Source organism: Ovis aries, chromosome 13 (genome assembly GCF_016772045.2).
Source record: "Ovis aries strain OAR_USU_Benz2616 breed Rambouillet chromosome 13, ARS-UI_Ramb_v3.0, whole genome shotgun sequence".
NCBI classification, from domain to species: domain Eukaryota; kingdom Metazoa; phylum Chordata; class Mammalia; order Artiodactyla; family Bovidae; genus Ovis; species Ovis aries.
In genome coordinates, this window is record NC_056066.1 from 23,137,316 (window position 1) to 23,160,507 (window position 23,192).

The 23,192-nt window shown below is 43.1% G+C and overlaps 1 protein-coding gene across 5 annotated transcripts in view; it reads right to left on the reverse strand.

Moving 5' to 3' along the window:
* The window catches only part of PIP4K2A (phosphatidylinositol-5-phosphate 4-kinase type 2 alpha), a 181,839-nt gene that overhangs the window by 106,789 nt on the left and 51,858 nt on the right, over positions 1–23,192 (reverse strand). For 3 of the 5 annotated variants that reach the window (XM_060397332.1, XM_060397333.1, XM_060397331.1), the window contains one exon: positions 1–23,192. This exon is cut by the window's left edge and continues 23,388 nt beyond it; it is cut by the window's right edge. The exons of the other annotated variants lie outside the window; for them this stretch is intronic. The gene's annotated coding sequence lies outside the window, so the exon portion shown is untranslated. 5 annotated transcript variants of the gene reach the window in all.

Consider the following 23,192-nt stretch of genomic DNA (forward strand, 5'->3'; position numbering starts at 1 on the left):
AAAGAGCCTCTTGATGAAAGTGAAAGAGGAAAGTGAAAAGTTGGCTTAGAACTCAACATTCAGAAAACTAAGATCATGGTATCTGGTTCCATCACTTCATGGCAAACAGACGGGGAAACAATGGAAACAGTGACAGACTTTATTTTGGGGGGCTCAAAAATCACTGCAGATGGTGATTGCAGCCATGAAATTAAAAGACGCTTGCTCCTTGGAAGAAAAGCTATGACCAACCTAGATAGCATATTAAAAAGCAGAGACATTACCTTACCAACAAAGGTCCATCTAGTCATAACTACGGTTTTTCCAATAGTCATGTATGGATGTGAGAGTTGGACTATAAAGAAAGCTGAGCACCGAAGAGTTGATGCTTTTGAACTGTGGTGTTGGAGAAGACTTTGAGAGTCACTTGGACTGCAAGGAGATCCAACCAGTCCATCCTAAAGGAAACCAGTCCTGAATATTCATTGGAAGAACTGATGCTGAAGCTGAAGCTCCAATACTTAGGCCATCTGATGCAAAGAATTGACTCAGTGGAAAAGACCTTGAGGCTGGGAAAGACTGAAGGTGGGAGAAGGGGATAACAGAGGATGATATAGTTGGATGGCATTGCTGACTCGATGGACATGAGTTCGAGTAAGCTCCGGGACTTGGTGATGGACAGGGAAGCCTGGCGTGCTGCAGTTCATGGGGTTGTAGAGAGTGGACATGACTGAGTGACTGAAGTGAACTGATGCCACGTATGCATCTTATATAGTATTAACTGGAATATTTTTCTCATGCCCCATAGGGATAAGAGTACCATCTGTTCTACTCTATGAGCAAGAAGCATATCCCTCAAGGGTAGGATATATACCTATAGTCTAGGTACCAGGCTCAGTGCTGAATGAATGAATGAATCCTTAAGGCTTTTTTTTTTTTAATTAAAATTATGGGGGAAAAATAAGGAGAATAGGACATGAAATATTCTAGACTCTGTTTCATTATCAAGTTTTATGAATAATTCCCAGTTAAGACGTGGGGACAGGGGGTGGGGTGCCTTACTTTTGGAAAGCAGCTGGGTTTTATTTTCTATGTTTCTTTATTTATTTGGTTTTCTATCTACGCAGCACATTTTTGTCTTTGGCATTTATCATTTCTAAAAATTAACAATAACAACACATCCTCAAGGCTAACATTTATGTAGGACTTACTATAGGCTTTCCTGCTGGCTCAGTGGTAAAGAATCTACCTGCCAATTCAGGAGATGTGGGTTCAATCCCTGGTCTGGGAAGATTCCCTGGAGAAGGAATGGCAACCCACTACAGTGTTCTTGCCTGGGAAGAATCCCATGGACAGGGGAGCCTGGTGGGCTATAGCTCATGGGGTCATAAAAGAGTTGGACACAACTTAGGGACTAAACAATAACAAACAAATGAGTCTGGTATCTGCAAACTGTTTTACACTCCTTCTTAGGCAACTGTTTTAACAACCCTGTGAAATGAACAGGACTGTTTCACTCCCAGCCCTAAACAAATAAGAAAACCAAGGCTGCAAGCAGTTCAGTGACTGGCTCAAGGTCATAGTGACCTCTACACAGTGTGGCCTGATTCTGTTCACCTGGTCAGAGCAACTCCAGAATCTGGGCACTCAGCCATGGCAGTCAACTGCCGATTGTCTTATACTCATAAATAAATAAAAAGGATATAAATTTTAAAAAGAAATAAATAAAACCTGCCCAGTTACTTAAAGTAACCAGAGGAAAACTGCTTAAGGGGCAGATGACTACTACATAAAGCAAACCAAACACTCACGTAAAGTACAATTGTCCACTTTAAATTTATGCAGCTTTCTGCTCTTTTTGGTTTACCCAGGTTACCCATGGTAAAAATTCTTCATGGAAGAAACCCCAGCTTTGCCTGGTTTGAGAGGGAAAATACAATGTCACCTTCATCATTCAGCATAGGCTGTGGTTTCTGGGTGCTGCTCTGAGCCTGCAGGAAAGGATATAGGGAGAAGAGGGGAGCTGGGGTGCAGAGGGACATGGGGCAAGAAGCCCAAGGGGAAAGGGGTGCTGTTGGATAGCCCATCCCAAAATGTGCCTCTGAGGCATAGCAATTATTCTGAACTAAAGTTAATTAAGAAATAGCCAGCCCAAGAGGGACATTCCAGGCTTCCCTGGTGGCTCAGTGGTAAAGAATCCACCTGTCAATGCAGGAGTCACAGGTTCGATCCCTGATCTGGGAAACCCCACAGGCCACAGAGCAGCTAAGCCCATGTGCCACACCCACCAAGCCTGTGCAGCCTGGGAGCTGCAGCTGCTGAGCTCACAGGCCACAGCTACTGAAGTCAACCTGTCTGAGAGCCCACGCTCCGCAGTAAGAGAAGCTGCCACAATGAGAAGCCCACGCACCGCAACTAGATGGCAGCCCCACTCCTCGCAACTAGGGAAGAGCCCACGCAGCAGTGAAGACCCAGCACAGCCATAAATAAATAAATAAAATTATATACATAGATCATAAAAGGAAGAGGGACACTCTGACTGTCCTGCCTCCCGGAAAGCAAGAAATCAATTTCATGTGATAGGTGCCTTCTCTGCAATTAGACAGTCACCCTTATCATCAAAGACAGGGGATTCACGCCAGAAGCCTATATAAACAAGCCTGGTTATTTCTTTAATTGACAAGCCCAAACTCTGTCTAAATTCTTCACTAATTGGGTTCTCCAAACCTAAGTCTCTTTGTCCCATCAATTCCTCAAAAATCTATTTGTCTACAACATGTAAAAACTGCCTGCTTTGGTCCCACTCCTAAGGTCCCATTTCCATGACATCTCTGTGCCCATGAATTAAAACATGTTGCTGTTCCTCTGGTCAGTCTGTCTTCTGTCAATTTTATTCTGAGTGCAGCCAGAAGAGGTCAGCAGAGGAGGGGGGCTATTTCCCACTCCCAGATGGTGCTGAATCCTTCTCAGCGGGGCTGCCATTCCATGAGGCCACACCCAGAAGTTCATAATTTGACATTCCAACAGCACTTCATACAGGCGGCAACTGAAGAAGCAAGACAGCAAACGTGGATCCTAAGCACTTGAGGGTCGCTTTGTTTTCTCAAACCCTTGCCCCAGCCTGGAGGAGACTGGCCATAGGAAGTGAAAGTTCCACACGTAGACGAAGGCAGCGTATCTTTCAAGGCATCTCGGATGCAGTGTTTAGAGCAGAGCCTATGTGCTTGGGGTTGCTGGGAGCGTGCACTGAGTCCACAACACTGCCTGGCACTTGGTCAGTGAGCCTGGCTGTCACCGTCAATATCCCTAGGGTGCTGTCCCAGAGAAAACCCTTAGTAAATCTTTGCTGACTTTCATTTAAAACAAATGTGGTTATATCGAAATGTGATTATTCATATAAATACATACTAGGGATGTAATGTACAACATGATACATATAATTAACACTGCTGTATGCTACATACGAAAGTTGTCAAGAGAGTAAATCTTGAGAGTTCTCATCACAAGAAAAAAACTTTTCTCTCTTTCTTTAACTTTGTATCTATATGAGATGATGAATGTCACAAAACTTGTGATATTCACTTCATGATGTAAGTCAAGTCGTCTGAAACTTATACAGTGCTGTATGTCAATTATTTCTCAATAAAACTAGGGGGAAAAAGAAATGCTTATTTGGCTTAGAGACTTGATGAGCCTGCAACTGAAGTGAGAAACTACAGCTGACATTCCACAGAGCAGATGCACTGCAGCCGAGAGTCCGAGGCAACCCTGAGTGCCTGGAAGACATCTGGCCACAAATTGCAGCCTGGACCAAAGAAGCCAGCCCCAGAGGATGGGGGGTGGGGGGAGCAGGCGTGATCAGAACAGGACTGACTATATTCCAGAAGCAGCGCTGCCCGTTTCCTTCAAGACCGTTAGGAAACCTAAGACGACAGCTCATCACACCTTCTGTGCTGAGAAACCGTGATGCTGTCTTTCTCTGGTGTCTCCCCTTCCTTTCCTACAGCACCTCTTGTAGACCGTGCACCTTCGTTTCCTTAGTGGTTGCAGATTTGCAGAACATACAGACACTTGCTGACAGGGCTGCTCATACAACTTAAGCACTGTATACAATTTTGTTGAGCTCTTTGCAACAGTATCATGCTCTGTGGCCCCTTACTGCTAACCTGTTTGGCACGTACTTGCTTTTTAATTAAAATGAAAGAGCATCCTTAAAAAGTCCGAATTTAGAAAATCAAGAGGTAGTTATTCTACATCAGAAAAGGAGATGACTCTAAAGAAGGATTCAATGAAGTGTTCTTTCCTACCGCTCAACTCGTCATCTCTCCATTCAGCAGAGTGCAAAGTTTTTTCGGAAGTATAGGTTTTTTTTCAGTCTATGGAGGGACCATTTAGGAAGGAGCACAGACAACTGGTACATGAAGCCAAAGTCACCTTTGATTTCACCAAATGCTTGTTGACCTGAACTAAGCTGAAGAATGCCTCCCTAACTATTAAGGTTCACTGTTCTCTTCCAAAAACAACCTCTTAAAATTGGTGCTATGTCCTCCCTGCCCCAGCCCCATCAAAAAATTCTAACTTGAGTAAAATTCCACACCTTCCATAGGAGATATTTACTGAGATTTTATTCTTTTAGTGAGATTTTATTTTTTAAAAGTCTTTATTGAATTTGTTACAAAATTTTTTCTGTTTTGGGTTTTTTCTTGGGCTGTGAGGCATGTGGGATCCTAGCTCCCTGACCAGGGATCAAACCCACACCCCCTGCATTGGAAGGCAAAGTCTTAACCACTGGACTGCCAGGGAAGTTCTGAAGTGAGATTCCAAATATGTAATCTATGTATCCATATTTTTTAGAGACCTATGTAATGAAGACCTAACATGTGTGTGTGTGTGTGTGTGTGTGTGTGTGTTAAGTTGTTTCAGTCATGTCTGTCTCTTTGAGACCCTATAGACCATAGCCTGCGAGGCTCCTCTGTCCCTGGGATTCTCCAGGCACAAATACTGGAGTGCATTGCCATGCCCTCTTTCAGGGGATATTCCCTATCTAGGGATTAAACCTGTGTCTCTTATGATTCCTGCCTTGGCAGGTGGGTTCTTTACCACTAGTGCCATCTGAGAAGCCCAAGACTAAGATGAGGGGGCTTCAAAAAACCAAGTGATGAAAACAGACATTATATAAGATGAGTGAAAATTGCCAGCAGCTTTCAGGGGAGAGAGGGAGGAATAAGTAGAGCACAGGAGGTTCGGGGGGCAGGAAAAATACTCTGGATGATAATTAATGGTGGGTGAGTGTCATCATACATTTGTCAAAGCCCATAAAATGTACAACATAGAGTGAACCCTAGTGTAAACTATGGACTCTGCCTGGTAATGAGGTGTCAATGTTGGTTCATCATTGGAACAGACGTACTGCCTGGTGCAAGATGTTGATGGTGGTAGGGGGTGGGCTGAGAACTCCCTGTAACTTTCCTTCAATTTTTATCTGAATCTATAACATCTCTAAAATATATAGTCTATGACTTTTTTTTTCAAGTGCTATCTGCATCTAGCAGGAAGAGAATGTTATACACAGAGTTGAAGGAGATGTTGGAGATAGACCTTGGAGGAGGGAAGGGACTTGAGTTTGGATAAGAGAACAGGTTACTAACCTGGGAAATGGCATGGATCTTGGTGGGGTTAGGCGGCATGCAGGATGTTGGTTCCCTGACCAGGGATTGAACCCCCGCCCCTTGCAGTAGAAGCGTGGAATCTTAACCACTGGACTGACTACCAGGCACATGGAGGACTTCAAGGGATCAACTGACAAGACTGTGAGTGCCAGGTGGACCCGGCTGGTGTTTGTTCTGAGGGCAGTGAGGTGTTATAGAAGGTCTTGAGCTGGGGCTTATTAGACGAGGGTCATCTAGGGATTTAGCTCCTTGCTGTGTGGACTGGAATTTGGAGGGATGATGAAGCCTGGAGGCCACAGTGTGGGCCTGAGACAACAGGCTGGGGCACAGGATGTGGTGGTGGTGGTGGGGGGAACCCAGAAGAGAAGGGGGAAGGCGGGGAGCTCAGAATGCCTAAGAGGTTTCGAGCCTTTGAGACTAGAACAGTGAAGTCGCTACCGAAAATAGGAAATACAGAAAGAGAAGTAGATTCGGGGTACATAGAAGATGTCTTATTTTGGGTGTGTGCAGATTATTCATGTGGAGAAGTCTAGCACGCAGCTACAAATGTGGTTCTGAGGCCAAAAATATTTCGAAGTAAACCTGCAGAGAGAGAGAGAGGGTCACTAAAGCCTTAGGAAGAGCTGCCATTGTAGAAATTGATAATGTTGCAAAGGGACTCAACCCGAGGGGAAAAAGAACATGGTCAAAGAATCTTCAGGAAGAGGACTTGGCAAAGGAGTCTGGAAAGGAGTATTTAGAGACAGAAGTTCCAGAAGGAGCAGCCCACGTTCCCCCCGGCCCCACCCAGAGGCACAGACACCCACCCCTACCATCACAGATCATCCATCACACCCCTCCCCACGTCACTGCAGAGCGTATATATTGTTAACATTGACTGGGAGACTTCAGCAGAAACTAATGCCCATGGTCAGCAATTTTTATTTTGGCTGGCCAGAAATAAATTCTGTTACTAAACTAACACTTTGCTGGTTATTATATTCAATAGTCGCACCAGACACACCTGTAGCGTCTTCTAATTTTCATGAAATGCTGTCTTCCATCCACTTGTCTGTAGAAGCGAAGAAGCATCCTCTAGCACCGTGAGTTTCATTTTCACTTTCCATATCAATCACTAAGGTTTTTGTCTTTCGGTTGGTCTAATCTTCACACTGTCTGAATCAGAACTATATTCTGAAGAACTATCACCCTCTGAGATACTAGTAGATACATTGCTCAGACAATGACAGAAAGTATCTGCATAAAATTCACTGATAAATTCTTCACTCAAATTTTGCAGTGCATCGTTTTTGAAAATTTTACGTTTATAATATACACAAGGTTGGAACAAAAACCTAATGGAGCAAAACGTGGATGATAATGACACTCATTGTTGTACAATGGACCCTAGACCAATTTTAAGCTCTAACAACTTCGCACTGTGGTGTTAATCGTATCACTCTCTCGATTGCTACATCTCTGGTCAATAATCTGTTAAGCAGAAACTACACTGTTACTTTGTGAAAGCTTCCTGATATCTAGAACAAGGAATACAGACGTGTACTTCAAATCTGAAGTACAGACTTCCAAAATACAGGGGATAAATGTGTGGGAGACTGCATACTGGTATCCCCAGTGAATCCCATCTCCTGCATCCACACCCTGACGTAGACTCTGGTCTTGGTCATGCATCAGGCCTGTGTCAGTTAGTGGGACCTCAGCAGAGGAGACAGGACCATAGGCGCAAGCCTGACAAGACAAGTTTCTGGGTCCTGGGCTTCTCCTTCTGGGCTGCTGGCACTGTAACAGCCTTAGCTGACAGTTAGACCCCTGAGATGAGCCATCAGGGATCCGCCAGCCCTGGTGGGTCCTCAGGGCCAGCCACGTGAGACCAGAAGCATTGCCCAGCAGAGGTTGGCCCTAACTGCAGAATCATGACCAGATAAAGAGTTGTTGTTTCTAAGCCATTAAGTCATGGGGTGATTTATTGCATAGCAATAACTAAGTGCTGCAGGACATTTTAAACATGGGGGCAAAGCATGTATATGTGGGGAATCAAGAAAGCAAAAGTGGAAGAAGTCTGAGGTTCAGAGTGAAAAGTTGACTCTCTACCCACAGAAAATTGAAAATGGCCCCGTGATTTGAGATAGGGGTTCATCCCTCTGAGCACCTTTTCCTGGTGGCACTTTTTACGTTTTATTAGGGCCTGCAGGACATTTGTTCCCTGCCCAGGGATGGAACCCATGCCCTGGACAGTGAAAATGCCGAGTCCTAACCAAGAAACCGCCAGGGAATTCTCAGATGGCTCTTTGTAAACGGTTACATTCTTACCTGTTGTTTCCAGCCCTAATAATCTACAAATACAGATTTCAGAATTTAAGAGCAGAAAGGCCCTAGAGATGACCAAAAGACAAGGAAATTAAAACCAAAGAAGTGATTCCTCTCTAAAGAACCACAAACTAATTCCTCCTCACATTAAAACCAGAACGCAGAACTGCCACCCTTCAGCCTGATGTGCTCTGGGCTGTACAAACCAGCCTGGTCACAGCCACACTCTTGGTACAGGTCAGCCCATAAAGATTCTATTCATAGACTCACTGTCCTCGAGAAAGTCAGCCTTTCTCACGCCCCAGTGCACTCGGGGTGCATGGTCTTTTCCTCTCTGTCAAGTCAGGTGCAGTGATTGGATGGAATCATCCAGGTAAGGAGCATGAACTGCACAGGCGAGAGGGTGGCAGCAACCGTGGGGCTGAGACAAGCCCAGGACTCCGGCCGCCACCAGCACCAGAGAGATCGCAAAGCACGCTGCTGCAACAGTCAGCCTTGACGCGCACTAGTCCCAGGATGTGTGGTGCTTGTTTACTGAGAGGGCTTTGCAGTACACTTTGAAACAGGCATTCCTCATTCACAGGATGACTTGAATGGATAATCTGAAAATAAGCAAGAAGGAAATTTGGTGATGGATCTACAAACATCACCTCCAGAAAACCTGCCCTTTGGAGACCCAGTGCTCCGCAACTTGGCTGCCTTATTCTCTCCTCGCCCCTCTCCTGAATGGTCCCCGGGGACCAAAACCTACAGTGGAATTTGCACTAATGATCCCCAATGGGGCTTCAGGAGGGTTTCATTTTGAGTAATAACTTGCGTTTTGAATCAGGTTTCATCTTCCTGGCTGACTGTGCTTGTTAAGAATAAGTTAATATTAAAATAAAAAGCATTAGGTCTTGATTTTAAAAATACTATATAATAAAAAAAAATTGGTGTGCTGAGCTTAGTTGGTCAGTCACGTTCAACTCTTTATGATCCCATGGACTGTAGTCCGCCAGGCTCCTCTGTCCATGGGGATTCTCCAGGCAAGAATACTGGAGTGGGCTGCCATGCCCTTCTCCGGGAGATCTTCTCAACCCAAGGATTGAACCCAGGTCTTCCACATTGCAGGCAGATTCCTTACCGTCTGAACCACTAGGAGAGCCCATGAATACTGGAGTGAGTAGTCTATCCCTTCTCGAGGGGATCTTTCCGACCCAGGAAATGAACTGGGGTCTCCTACATTGCAGGTGGGTTCTTTACCAGCTGAACTACAGTGGAGGAATATTAAAAGCACATCATATTAAATGAACTCCATTGTCTCTTTCCTTTGAATAATTTATTTATAGTTTTTTATAGGTATATATAGCTTTATATACAGTTTATATATATGTGTTTATTTTCTTGGGCTCTAAAATCACTGCAGATGGTGACTGCAGCCATGAAATTAAAAGGCGCTTGCTCCTTGGAAGAAAAGCTATGGCAAACCTAGACAGCGTATTAAAAAGCAGAGACATTACTTTGCTGACAAAGGTCTCTATAGTCAAAGCTACGGTTTTCCCAATAGTCATGTATGGCTGTGAGAGTTGAACCATAAAGGGTGAGAACCGAAGAATTGATGCTTTTGAACTGTGATGTTGGAGAAGACTCTTGAGAGTCCCTTGGACTACAAGGAGATCCAACTAGTCCATCCTAAAGGAAATCAGTCCTGAATATTCACTGGAAGGACTGATGCTGAAGCTGAAGCTCCAATACTTTGACCACCTGATGCAAAGAGCAGACTCATTAGAAAAGACCCTGATGCTGGGAAAGATTGGGGGCAGGAGGAGAAGGGGACGACAGAAGATGAGATGGCTGGATGGCATCACCGACTCGATGAATATGAGTTTGAGTGAACTCTGGGAGACAGGGAAGGACAGGGAAGCCTGGGGTGAGGCCCCTGGGGTCACAAAAAGTAGGACTCGACTGAGAGACTGAACAGCACCAATATATGGGTGGCCGTGGCCTTTGGTTAATTTGACTTAAACTTACAAGCTCTCTCAGTAACTCCTCTCCTCCCTTCTCCAAGAATCAATTTTCCTGACCTCCTGCTTTCAATTATCCTTGAAGAATGTCTTGAAAGTATCCCATATTTCAGTGTGAAATCAAAAGGAAGGGCAGGAAGAGTCCACCACACCCCTGTCTCTCTTTTCCTCTTCTTTTGTCCCCTCCTTTCTCTTGATCCATCTAAATATTTTTCAAAATAAACATTTAAGGACTTCCCTGCGGTCCAGAGGTTAAGGATGGGCCTTCCATTGCAGGGGACTCAGTCAGGGAACTAAGATCCCACATGCCTTGGGGCAACAAAACCCACCATGCAACTACCCATCCCACAAGCTCTAGAGCCCAAGTTCCAAAGCAAGAAGATTCCACATGCTGCACCTAAGACCCAACACAGCCAAGTAAGTAAATAAGTATTAAAAAGTAAACATTTAAAATAGAAATTGTCTTCTACCATTTCCCTAAGTGAACAGGATTATTTTAGGGGAAGGAAAGACACTTTTCTATTATGTAATTCTATATTCAATCACAAGAAATTCTCTGACATACTTTTTTGGTTTCGTTTTAAAGGAATTTGGGGGACCTTGATGTTCAAAGGAGATGGTCTACAAATCACTGTGTCTTGGCATATTTATTACAATTTTTCTCTAAAAGATTAGCAGTAGTATACCCAAGTGAGAATCTTTCTTGTCACTATCCACATTTTAAAATCTTGACTGCTCTCTGGCACCCGGTTAAAATAAATAAAGTATTTTTGTTAACAGCACTCTGAGGGTGTGCTGTGACTAATGGGATGGTTAAGCTGGAAGGCATTAATATATTCTTGATGCCAGAGCCAGAGGTACTAGCCCATACCTTCAATCAGAGGGAGGAAAATCAAATTAGTTTGATTAATATACAGAAAAAAATAAACTTACACTTACCAAAGGAGAAAGGTGTGAGTGTGTGTTGGGAGAGATAAACTCAAAGCATGGGATTAAGAGATAAATACTATTATACATAAAATAGATAAATGACAGTGATGACTAGATAGCACAGGGAACTATATTCAATATCTTGCAATAACATATACATATCTGAATCACTTTGCTGTACACCAGAAACTAATACAACATTGTATATCAACTATTCTTCAAAAACAAATAAATAAATAGTCTGATTATACTGATAGGAAAAACAATTTACTCAAACATGTGATCAGGAAGGAAGGGGAGCCTCAGTAAAAGGACACCCTCCAAATCAAAGATTTCAGAGGAAAAAAAAAAAAAGTAAACTAAAAGGCAAATACAGATAATCCACTGAGACCAGGAAATAACACCTGAAGCACATTTAGATCATTGTCAGCTTTTACCATGAAAGTAAGCAAACCAAAAAGTGTTCAGAGAAATCACAGCTGAGCTTGCCAAAAACACGTCCCCCTGGGCTCCCCTGTTTATATTTAAGAGAAATCAACAGAGGTTTTTAAAAGAATTAAGATTTTAATTAATTGAGAGGCACAAACTAAATGCATTTCTCTTACTTGTACCATTCAAGGGTCATGACGAAGAACTTTTTTTAAAAAAGAAGTATGTATATCCTCAGCTTTTATCAGGTCCAAACAGACTGGGAAATGAACAGCGGGGGGAGCAGATAATACACTCAAGAGTGCAAATTAGTAAAAACAAAGTGTGCACCATCACAGATGAATACCCTGTCTAAAATAGCTCTAAAATTAGGACACCATTTTTCACAACCCCAAACTGCTTTAATTTTCCCAGTCAAAACCCTTATTTGCTATAGCTACAAAAAGCAGTACCTATAGCCTAAAACTGAACATCTTTTTAAGTGATCTGTTACTTCAATACACACAAAAGAACTTTTATGACTATCAACAAAACTAAAAAGTTGGGACTTCCCTGGTGGTCCAGTGGTTAAGAATCTGCCTGCCAGTGCAGGGGACACAGGTTCAATCCTGGTCTGAGAAGATTCCACACACCGAGGAGCAACTAAGCCCGGGTACCACAACTACTGAGCCCACGCCCCAGAGCCCATGCTCCACAGCAAGAGAGGCCGTCGCAGTGAGAATCCTGTGTCCCACAACTAAAGAAAGCCTGCACGCAGCAGTGAAGACCCATACGGTCACAAATAAATAAACAAGCTTAGAAGAAATAAAAAGTTGTATCTAATTCATAGAAGAGGAAACAATTAGACATGTAATGTCTTCATTACAAATCCATAGTCTCTTCAAGCAGAACACGAGAAGGAAATTATTATGCTGAATTTCATCCAACTCACAGTCGTATTCCAATTTTCTAACTTAATTAAAACTGGCAGTTTTACTGAGAGGAATCAAATTTCAATCAAATGGGTATGTCATCTTTTTTTTTTTTTTTTTAAGAAAAATCAAGATCTCCCATGCAAAGGATTAACAGAGCTTTGATTAGAATTGAGAGTCACGAGTTAAACAGGTGTTTTGAATTACCACTTTTATTAAAACACAATCCTTTACATGAAGCTCACTGGATTTTTTTTTATTAGTTCTAGAATACTGAAAGAAAATGTTTGTTTGGCTTAACACAATGGGGACTCATAAATCATGGAAGAATGACGACGGTGCTACCTCTGGGAAATTCCCGACTTCGGTCTCTCCCCGGGGAAGCAGCACTAGGTATTTTAGGACCAAAAGAAACCTTGGCAACAATCAAGAGCTCTTTCTACAGACACAAGAGCATCCTGGTCTGGGGGTGGGGCAAAATGAGATTCAAGCCGTAGATCTGTCAGCTTGTTGGCCAATACGTCTTTTTCTTGGGAATAAAAAATTACACTGAAAGGGTTTAAGGGGCAGCAGAATTGGCTGGCAGGACGGCAGCTGTGGCAGGCAGATAGGGACCCCCTACCCCGCAAAGGGCCCCAGGAGTGGATTACGCTGATGCTGTGTAATAAGGCAGCGCTCCCAGTGACCTGGGCGCCCCCGTGGGGACTTGCCAGACCTCTTCATGGAGTTCTGCTGAAAAAGACAATTATGGGCACATCCTAATATTCTGGCTTCTTGCTAGATCCAATTTATTTACCTTCTATTCAGCCTGTGGGAAAATGGAATCTAGACCCCAGTGATTGAAACTAAGTTTCTTAAACACGGCTTGGTTTCCTATTCCCTAATGCAAAGTGGAAACAAAGTGGGGCTGAGAGAGAGGACAGATGAAAGAGAATGATATTCAATACGTGATATAAACATGTAGCAAAGATGTGGCGCCCGACTCGATCTAGGGAAAAATGATCCAGCAAAACGGCAATACACAGTTCCAAGAAGCAAAAGAAAGATTTGGGGGAAAAATACATAATACGGTTCACATTCCATTTTGAAAAAAATATTTTAACGCCTCTGTCTTTGATCATCAAACCTTATCAATAAACAAGTGGAGCATATGCTTGGAGGACAGCAGTGCTTTTAAAATCTTATCGTCAAATCTTACGGTAAAATGTATTGTATTCTATGACAAATGATGCTGCAGGCAGAAAAGCAGTTTTAGACTCGGAGAGTACCTAGTACCCTGCAAGACCCCCTTATCCACCCCTCCACCTCATTTTATAAATGAAACAACAGGCTCAGGGAATCTGTGGGAAACCTGGGAGAAAGAGGCTTTCTCCCAAAGGCTCCCGCTGCCCAGAGGCCTCTGCTATTGCCTACAGCCTTTTGAAGTGGTCCTGAGATTACCAAGCCCATTCTATCACAACACACAGTCTGTCTCAGAAATGGATCCTCAGAGATCACATTAAGGTAGTGACATTGGCATTAAAAGTGAGGATGTTCTCTTGCAGAAATCTCATATTTACTCATTTAATGCACATCAGCCCTCTCTTTAGAATGCCCTGCTCCCCACTCACATCCCTCCCCACACCCACCTGGGTTATCACAGGAGTAAGGATTCTACATCTGTCTGTGCTCAGTTGTGTCCGACTCTGAGACCCTCATGGACTGTAGCCCACCAGGCTTCTCTGTCCATGGGATTCTCCAGGCAAGAATACTGGACTGGGTTGCCATTTCCTCCCCCTGGGGATCTTCCTCACCCAGAGATCGAACCCACATCTCCTGTGTCCCCTGCATTGGCAGGCAGGTTCTTTACCACTGAGTCACCTGGGAAGCTCAGGAGTCTATACACTGGGACCCGACTCCCTGGTCATCAGAGTTCTCTACTCCCTTCCAAAGCTGCTCGGTCCAGGGCTGGCCCCAGCCCCATGCAGGCACAATGAATCTTCTTTCCTGAGTTGGACTGGGGACCTTTACCCTGGCCTCTCCCCACAGCTGACAAATAGGATATAAAGGATGGAGGCCATCATTGTCCTCCACAATCCGGCCTGGAGGAGGCTGAAGCGGAAAATGAAACAGGTCCTCACAGCGAGGGCAGTACTGGTCCCCACCATGCTGCAGGCTCTGGCCTCCAGAAAGCACCCTAGTGTCCTGGCGACGGAGCCCTCTTTCTGCTCAGCTAGAACGGGGTAAGCTGGGTATAATATTTAGGGAAATCATTAACTCAGGTAAAACGCTTTTAATTTCATGATCAGCTCCCCTCGGAAATCGATAGCCCTGGCAGAGCACAGCAGATCAACAAATAGGACACGTCTGAAAGCCAGCTGTCCAGAGGCACTCTGAAGAAACTACTTCTGCAGGCTGGCTCTAAGGTCACGAGGGCCCCACCTTGGGGTCATGACATTTCTCTCAGTGAAGACAGGGCCTGTCCCCAAATGCAGCTGGAGAAAGAGCCAGAGCAGGGAGGGTTTAAGATTTTCATGAAGTTCCAATTCTATTTTTACTTTTAAAATAATTCGACAAACAACAAGGTCCCACTGTAGAGCACAGGGAACTATATTCAATATCCTATGATAAACCATAATGGAAACGGGTAAGATAAAGAATATATATACGTGTGTGTGCGTGCTCTTGTGTGTAACTGAGTCACTTTACTGTACAGAGGAAATTAACACAACCTTGTAAATCTACTTCAATACAATTTTTTTTTAATTAAAAAAAATAATAATTCAGACGGTCTGACACTGTGTTTTTATTCTTCCACCTCACACAAAAGAACTTAACTAAGAACTGTATTTTGCTTACATTTTGCTTCTAGGTATCTTTCATTCATTTAATAGGTGGTGGGTTAAGTACACACATTTTTCTTACAAACAGCCTTGGGCTCTGAGAGACAGGAAGCAGAGGAGTTTGGATGGCAGGAAATCAAGACCACCCTAACTTCTGCTGAGAATAATTGTTGGGAATGCCATCTGTTTATCAGAGGAAAAGCTACCCTCTCTACACTGAGTTTCTAACTTACGAGGGACATGTTCTCCTCCCCTTTTGAACCCAGGGAGGGGTGGGAGCCAAAGCAGTCTCCCTAGAAGAATCTCCAGGAAGCTACTTTTTACAACCCCCCTGCAGAGTGAGGACCAATCCCAGGGTTAGATGCACACATCAAAGAAAGATGAGGACTATCTAGCAAGATCATTCTCAAGATATATTGGCTGATATATTCTTTAACTACTGACTTCAACGTATATAGACTGAGTCTCCTTACAGAAAAGAATCAGCAGGGAAAAAAAAAGGGGTGGGGGAAGTTGACCAAGCTGTCCACTCGGCTGACCCTCATAGATGTTTTCTCTCCTTAAAATAAATAAGCAATATTGTAATATTGTTGACTTACACTACAATGTTTTTTCAAATCAGGATCAAAACCCACTTTCTAGAAGAGGCTCTATGGCTCTCTGGCAAAAGCAGAATTACAAAAATACAAGAATTTGGGAATTCCCTGATGGTCCAGGGGTTAGGACTCTAAGGTTTCACTGCTGAGGGCTCTGGTTCAATCCTTGGTCAGGGAACTAATACTCCACAAACCCCTAGGCATGGCCAAAATAAATAAATAAATAAATGAACATACACAAAACACAAGGTCTCATAACTCCCACCATCATTCTTCTTCTCATTGTTTCCCAAACTCTGAGAGTGTGTACGTGTGTCCACAAATGCCTGCCACTCAGCAGCACCCGCAGGGAGGGAGAGTCACATTCTAAATAAGTATCTAGATGATTATTCTATTCCAGATAATTCAGTGTCTAAACACTGTGTGTGTGTTTTCCTGTTTGGTCATAAAGTAGAGGCGCCATTATACTGTACAAGGGTTTGGGATGGAGACAGAGGCAGGGACACAGACAAGAAAATGAAAGGCACATCAGGAGGTTTTCATTAGAGATAAACATGCACTCCTGAGATTTCATGTTTGAGACATCCCCTCTCAAGCCTCACCTGAGACCCACCTGATCTAGACAACGTGAAGGACAATAACAGAAACCAAAAAATGGCAAGTATTCAGTGTGTCTTCAACTATAGGGGAAAAAAAAATAATAAAGTGACTGGTGTGAGAATGGTTCTTCCCACAATCAGCCATTGCATCTGCGTTCCAAGTAACCAGGGAACTGCCCTGAAAGGTCACGGAGGATGGGATTGTGAAGACTTTCTGTGCATTGGGTCCCTGGAGGCAGTTGGCAAATTAAGCCACAGTGAGTAAGCGTATGAAAATATGCCACTGACAACAAGTATATGCGGAGTGACCCTCTGGGATTTTGTGCAATAAATCCTCCACTGAGTAGTATGGCAAAGTCAGCCCTGGAAACGGAGGGCTGAGAACAACAAAACAAAAACAACGTGAGAGAAATAATTAAGAATTATTTATGTTCCAAGAAAAACATTTAGAAGGTAAAAATAAAATATCAAGGGGAACATCTCAACCATATCTTTTATTCATGGTGAATCATTTTTATCTAAAAACCCTCCTGAATCCCTTCCTACATTTACCCATCTTCCAAGGGTAGTCAAATTTGATCTCTTCCCCCTCAGTGCCATCCTAGGATGTCCCAGTCTGACATCTTTCTGCCATTTACTGAGCCTCTGCAGGATATTAACAGACCCATCTGTGTGTTTATAGATACAGTTTTCTTTCTCTTTCTCTGCAAAGCTGTATCTTAAAATAGACTAAGTAAAGTAAAAAGAAAAAAAAAATTAGGCAAAAAATAATGAGTGATAAATTTTCTATGTATAGAAAATACTCAGACAACACAACAACTAACACTCATTTAAATTAAGGGGTAAATAAACACAATGCAGTCATCCTGTCTGTATGCTGTCAGCCAACATCAAGTGCCCCTTAGGTTATTTCTGGGCTTAGGTGGCACCAGTGGTTAAGAACCTGCCTGCCAATGCAGGAGACATAAGAGACATGGGTTCAATCCCTGGGTCAGGAAGATCCCCTGGAGAAGGGCATGGCAACCCACTCCAGTATTCTTGCCTGGAGAATCCCATGGACAGAGGAGTGTGGTGGGCTACAGTCCATAGGCTGTGTGTCACAGAGTCGGACACGACTGAAGCAACCTGGCATGCGTGCAAGCAGGCAGGTTATTACTGTATCAAAGAAGAGGAAAAGTAATACCACAGAAATTTCTTCCATGGAACAGCTTCTTTTCATTATTCCTCCCGTTCAGATTTTTATGAATATCTTTGAAAATCTTTAACCACTTGTTCCCGACAATGAACTCTCTGCCTTTTCTAAGTATTTTCCCCACAGATTGAAAAACACTCATTAATTTGGGTTGATTCTTTTCTTTCCTACATCTCTCAGAGTTTATGGGAGGGGACCATGAAACACTTATCTTTTTTTTTTGTTTGTTTGTTTGTTTTGTTTTGTTTTGTTTCCAGTGCAGTTTACCTCCAGGAAGAACAGAAAACTGATTAACCACAACCAAACATTACAAAAATCTCTTGCTCTTTGTGGTCTGAAACAGGCGTGTTTTCTCCCCATGCTTCAAGGCAACAAATATAATTGAATGTAATGATTTAAAACCTACTCCAAGACTAACTAGCAAGAAGTGCTTCTGCCAGACCACAATGTCTATGAGAGATGCATGTAGCCAATAAAAGCTGGAGATACGCATTCCTGAAATCAGAAAGCAGAGAGATGTTTCTGATCATGAGAATGTAGCCCAGAGATATTTGCTTGGGGGCAACAAGCACATTTTTGATATTAATACCTTACCATCAAGAAGCACTCAATCTGACTTCCCTCAAAAGTCTCATTTTTACAAGTCAGAAAGCCTCGAATTTAAAAAGAAAAAACACTAACATAGGCACTGGAATATTTTCATTCATAGCGATAATTGGAGTTTAGCTTATATGTCATTTTTTTTTTTTTTCAGAAAATTTCTCCAGAAATTCTTGCAAATGCCAGATTGAGCATGCATGGGTTTGTTTAATGGATTCTCTAGAAGGCTTTGCCAAATTCTAAATGTTCCGTCATGCATTTATTCACCAGTTATCAAGCAACTTATGAATAATTTAACATTTTCCTGTATTCTACTATCAGATGAATCTAAGATGTCTCTAAGTTTCTTTCTCCTTTGACTATAATTTTTCAATTCTAGAAAAGTTTGTTAGGTCCATGTTTTGAAAATATTAACTTGGCTATCAAATGATGCATGCTCTACACAACAAGGCCAGTGACAGGGGTCACTGTTGAATGTGAGAAAATATTCTGAGCCGAAATACGAGCCAAATTGCCACTTCTTTTCTACGCAAGTGCCATGTTGTGTCTGGTACCTTGTCTGGCCAGGGAGCCCATGGCTATACAACGGAACACAAGATTAACTTGATCAGAGGAACAAAACATGACCCCTTATGCAGTATAGGACGGAGGGCTGGCCCAGAACAAAATGCTTAAGTAGATCTCTTCTTCAGCAAAGGACCACCAGTCTCTTCTTTTCTTTCCCTCAAGGTCGTTTATACCACCCTCCCCTCCCACCTGGTCACAAAAGGTCCCCAGTATTGGCTGCAGGAAGTGGAGAAGAGCACCCCCGGTCTCACTTTAAGTTATCCCTTGGGGACTTCTCAGGTGCCAGACACCTGCCCTGATGATCCAGCAGAGGAATTTACTAGTGGGCGTCAGTGTTTGGCTGTCAGGGTACTCTGTCTTTTTTTTTCAGCCTCAGTTTTCTTAACTGTAAAATGGAAATAGGCAACGTGATATATCAGGACACACTTTAACAGTGTGTCTATCAGTGTGAGGCCATTATTTGAGCTGGATTTTGTTAATAATCTGGATTTCTGGCCTCAAAAGTATAGTCTCTCATTTAGGTATATGACTCATGGTATGCTATAAAAAAGAGAAAGATAAATACCATATGATATCATTTATATGTGGAATCTAAATATGGGATGAACAAACTTATCTGTGAAACAGAAAGAGACTCAGAGACAGACAGAACAGATTTGTGGTTGCCAAGGGTTAGGGGGGGATGGACTGGGAGTCTGGGGTTAGCAGATGCAAATTATTACACAGAGAATGGATAAACAACAAGGTCCTGCTGCAGAGCACAGGGAACTGTATTCAATATCCTGTGATAAACCGTAAACCATAAAGGACAAGAACACACACATATATATATATATATATATATTTATAACTGAACCACTTGGCTGTACAGCAGAAATTAACACAACATTGTAAATTAACTATACTTCAATAAAAATTTCGTTTTAGAAAAGAAAAAGTCAATTACTCTAAGTTCAGTCTTAACTCAGGTTATATGTATTATGTGCAACACAGGGAAATGGAAAATGATATTTGGTTCAATGAACAATGAACAAATAATTCTCAGTGGAAAATGCTGCTCTGTGCCTTACTTCAATGCTGCTTTAAAACCTTGATGAGAAAGGCCATGCCTGGGGGTATGAATCTTACTGGATGTGAATGAAACTCAGGGGGACACAGGATAAATCTGAGGAGGAAAAACAGTTAAGAAGGTAAGGAAAGGGAGGGGCATCCTCCCTCTAGGCCCAGACATGGGGGAGAGAAGGAGGGATAGGCAGGCAGATGATGTTCTGCAATGCCAAGCCACTTCCTCTTTGTTCTCCCCACCCAGTCCCAGTGAGAGGGTCCCCTGAGACCCTGAGCCAGGCTGATGGGGAAAACTGACTCTCAAACTTTTAACTCCTGTCTTCTCTGCACTGGCCAGTGTCACTGGGGAGGTGAGCTGTTAGCATCAACACACTCCAGCTTCCATCCACTGATCTTCATCGTTTCTCAGTGGCTCAGTTCAGCAGATAAACTGCACGCTGCCCTGAGACAGAGAGAAAAGGGGAAGATACTGCGTGCCCATCAGCAGCTCCTAATATCCAGTGGTCAGAGATGGGCTGAGGGTAAACCTGCACGGACACCTCCTTGGTCAGCTTAGAGAGTCCTGTAGGGAGGCAGTGCTCTCAGATTCCCACAATTGCTCCAACAGATATCACTGTGATACTCCCAAAGTTAGTGGAGACTTTGGTGAAAGTCTGCAATCTGAATAACTGTAGGTGAGAATGATATGTAGGTCAGTATTAATGCCAAGACCAATCAGCTGTAGCCTCTGAAGTGACTGTACATTCCGTAAAGGGAGGGTTTTTGGCAAGTGCATCAGTGTCCCTTCTTGCCAAGGGCCATAGATTTTAATAACTGGGAAGAAAGGAAATCCCCCAGCTAGGGGGTTCTGGAATGGTAAATGACTTTCTGCTGGGCAAAGATGCCCAAGGCCATCCCATTTCCAATTTAATTTTGGAAAACAGATGTTTCAGTAAATTTTTCAGGAAAATTTAATCTCATAATTATTTCCAGAAATGCCATGAAAACGTTTCTGAAGGATGAAAATGATTTTATTTCCTCAAGGTCGGCCGGTCAGTCACTCAGCACTTCTTGAACTTCCCCTAGGAGAAACATCAACCATTAAGGAAATGGAAAACACAGCCCTCCCTTTCCAAGAATTTACAGTGTGAAGGTGAGGGGGAAAATGGAGAAATGCAGAGCCTTAGAGTGGCCAAATGATTCCAATCACAAAGTATAAAAACTTACAAATTAGAGAATTCTATTAACAGCTACATAGGGCTTCTCTGATGGCGAAGTGGTAAAGAATCCACTGTCCAATGCGGGAGACTTGGGTTCAGTTCCTGGGTGGAGAAGGTCCCCTGGAGACGGAAATGGCAACCCACTCCAGTATTCTTGCTGGGAAATCCCATGGACAGAAGAGCCTGGTGGGGGGGTCGTCAAACAGTCAGATATGACTCAGCGACTAAACAAGTAACAACTATACCTGTGAAAGGCACTCTCGACATGGACTAAGATTTCAGAATTTAAAAGGTGGCGGTCACTTTGCTGCACAATAGAAACACAACACTGTAAAGCAACTGTACTCCAGTACAATTTTTTTAAAAAAATTAAATAGATTATATTAAAAAAATGAAAAAAAACTGATACAACCTCTATGGAGGCAATTGAGCAACATTTATGAAATTTATAAAAATTACATGTGCACCAAGAGATCATCACATATGATTTTATTAACATGAAATGTCCAGAATGTCAAATCCATAGAGACAGAAAACAAGAGTGGTTTGTTGTCAGGGGCTGAGGGAAATGATGGGTTACTGGATATAGTCTTATTTGGGGGTGATGAAAACATTTTAGAACTAAATAGAGGTGCTGTTTGTATGACATTGTGAATACACTAAATGCCACTGAATTGTATACTTTGAAATGACTAATTTTATGTTTTGTGAATTTCATCTTAATAAAAAAAATTTGATTTAACAAAAACAACAAAAACAAAAAGATGGTGGGAGGGAAGATGGTTTAGCTAGACTGAACAGAACTAGTTCAGTTGTCTCTGAGAAGCAAAACCTTCAAAGAAAGGTAAGTTATAAAGAGATGCAAGGGTGGGCATCATGTCATTTTCAGCAAAGAATCCGGTCCTGCTGTTGGTGAGATGAAGGCATTCCCCAAAGTCTGAATCAGCCCAGTGTCACAGAAAGGAAAGTGATCTGATGCCACATGACCTGCTTAGGTAATTCCAGGAGGGTGCAAACCCCCTGACCCTCTCCTCACACTTTGAAATAGAGGTTAGAACTCCATCCAGCTATTTCACAAAGTATCTGACGTGCTGTGTGAGAAAACTAGGAAAGATTAAGCCTGTGACACTTCAAATTAAAGGCAAAGAGGAAGGATTTGGCAGGAGTGGGTCTGGAGCTTCACTGACGAAAAGGCAGGGGGAAGAAATGAGTGGATGAAGGAAAAAGTACCTCCTAAGAAGGAGGAGATGGGGTACATGCAAGGTAAGTGATGGAGGTCTTGGGGAACTACCAGGTGGAAAAATAATCAGACCCAACACTGAGCAAAAGACCTGCTGCTGGGAAAGACTGAGGGCAGCGGAAGGGGACAACAGGATGAGATGGTTGGATGGCATCGCTGAGTCAATGGACACAAGCGAGCAAATTCCAGGAGATCGTGAAGGACAGGGAAGCCTGGCGTGCTGCAGTCCATGGGGTCGCAAAGAGTCGGACACGACACAACAACACAGAGGAAGCAGCGCTCCCTAGGTTCCTAGGGGAGGAGGAGTTCTTACGCCAGCGGGTCAGGCACTGTCCGCTAACACCGCACCTGTGTCTGCACACCTGGATGACATCCTCCAGGCTGGAGCCCCTTGCGGAGTGAAGGGCCTGCCTGTGACCGCTGCCCTGAATTTCACAACCACGGTGGTTCCTGCTCTATCTCTGCAGAAGCCTGACGCTCCATGTTTTCAGACGCCACCACCGTCTCTTGATTTAGCCCATCAGTTCACAGCTGTGCAGTCTGTTTTGTTTTGACAATACAGGGGGCTCTCAAGAACAGAGGCAACCACATACCACTGTGATGGATTTCTTCTAGGTTTTTTGGTTTCAGTCATTTGCAGATGGCTGAGCCCCTACAGTAAACCATTCTGCAGCCTAGTTTTTCTCCTTTAAAGATTCTTCAAAACAGGGACTTCCCTGGTGGTCCAGTGGTTAAGAATCCACTTTGTAATGCAGGGGATACAGGTCCAGTGAACCAAGATCCCACACGCCTTGGAGCAACTAAGCCTGTGTGCAGCAACTAAGCCTGTGTGCAGCAACTACTGGGCCCTTGAGACATAATTAGAGTCTGTGCACCACAAGGAAAAGATCCCCCATGCCACAACTAAGACCCAAGGTAGCCAAATTTAAAAAAAAAAAAAAAATTCTTCAAAATATTTTGGTGCATAGGTACTCAGCAACTATTTGTTGCAAGCTAAAGGTGACTAGATGGCTAGAAAATATTCTAACATGCATCTGAACCATAACTCATTATTTTTTCCTTTCTTAAAAAAATATTGTTGATC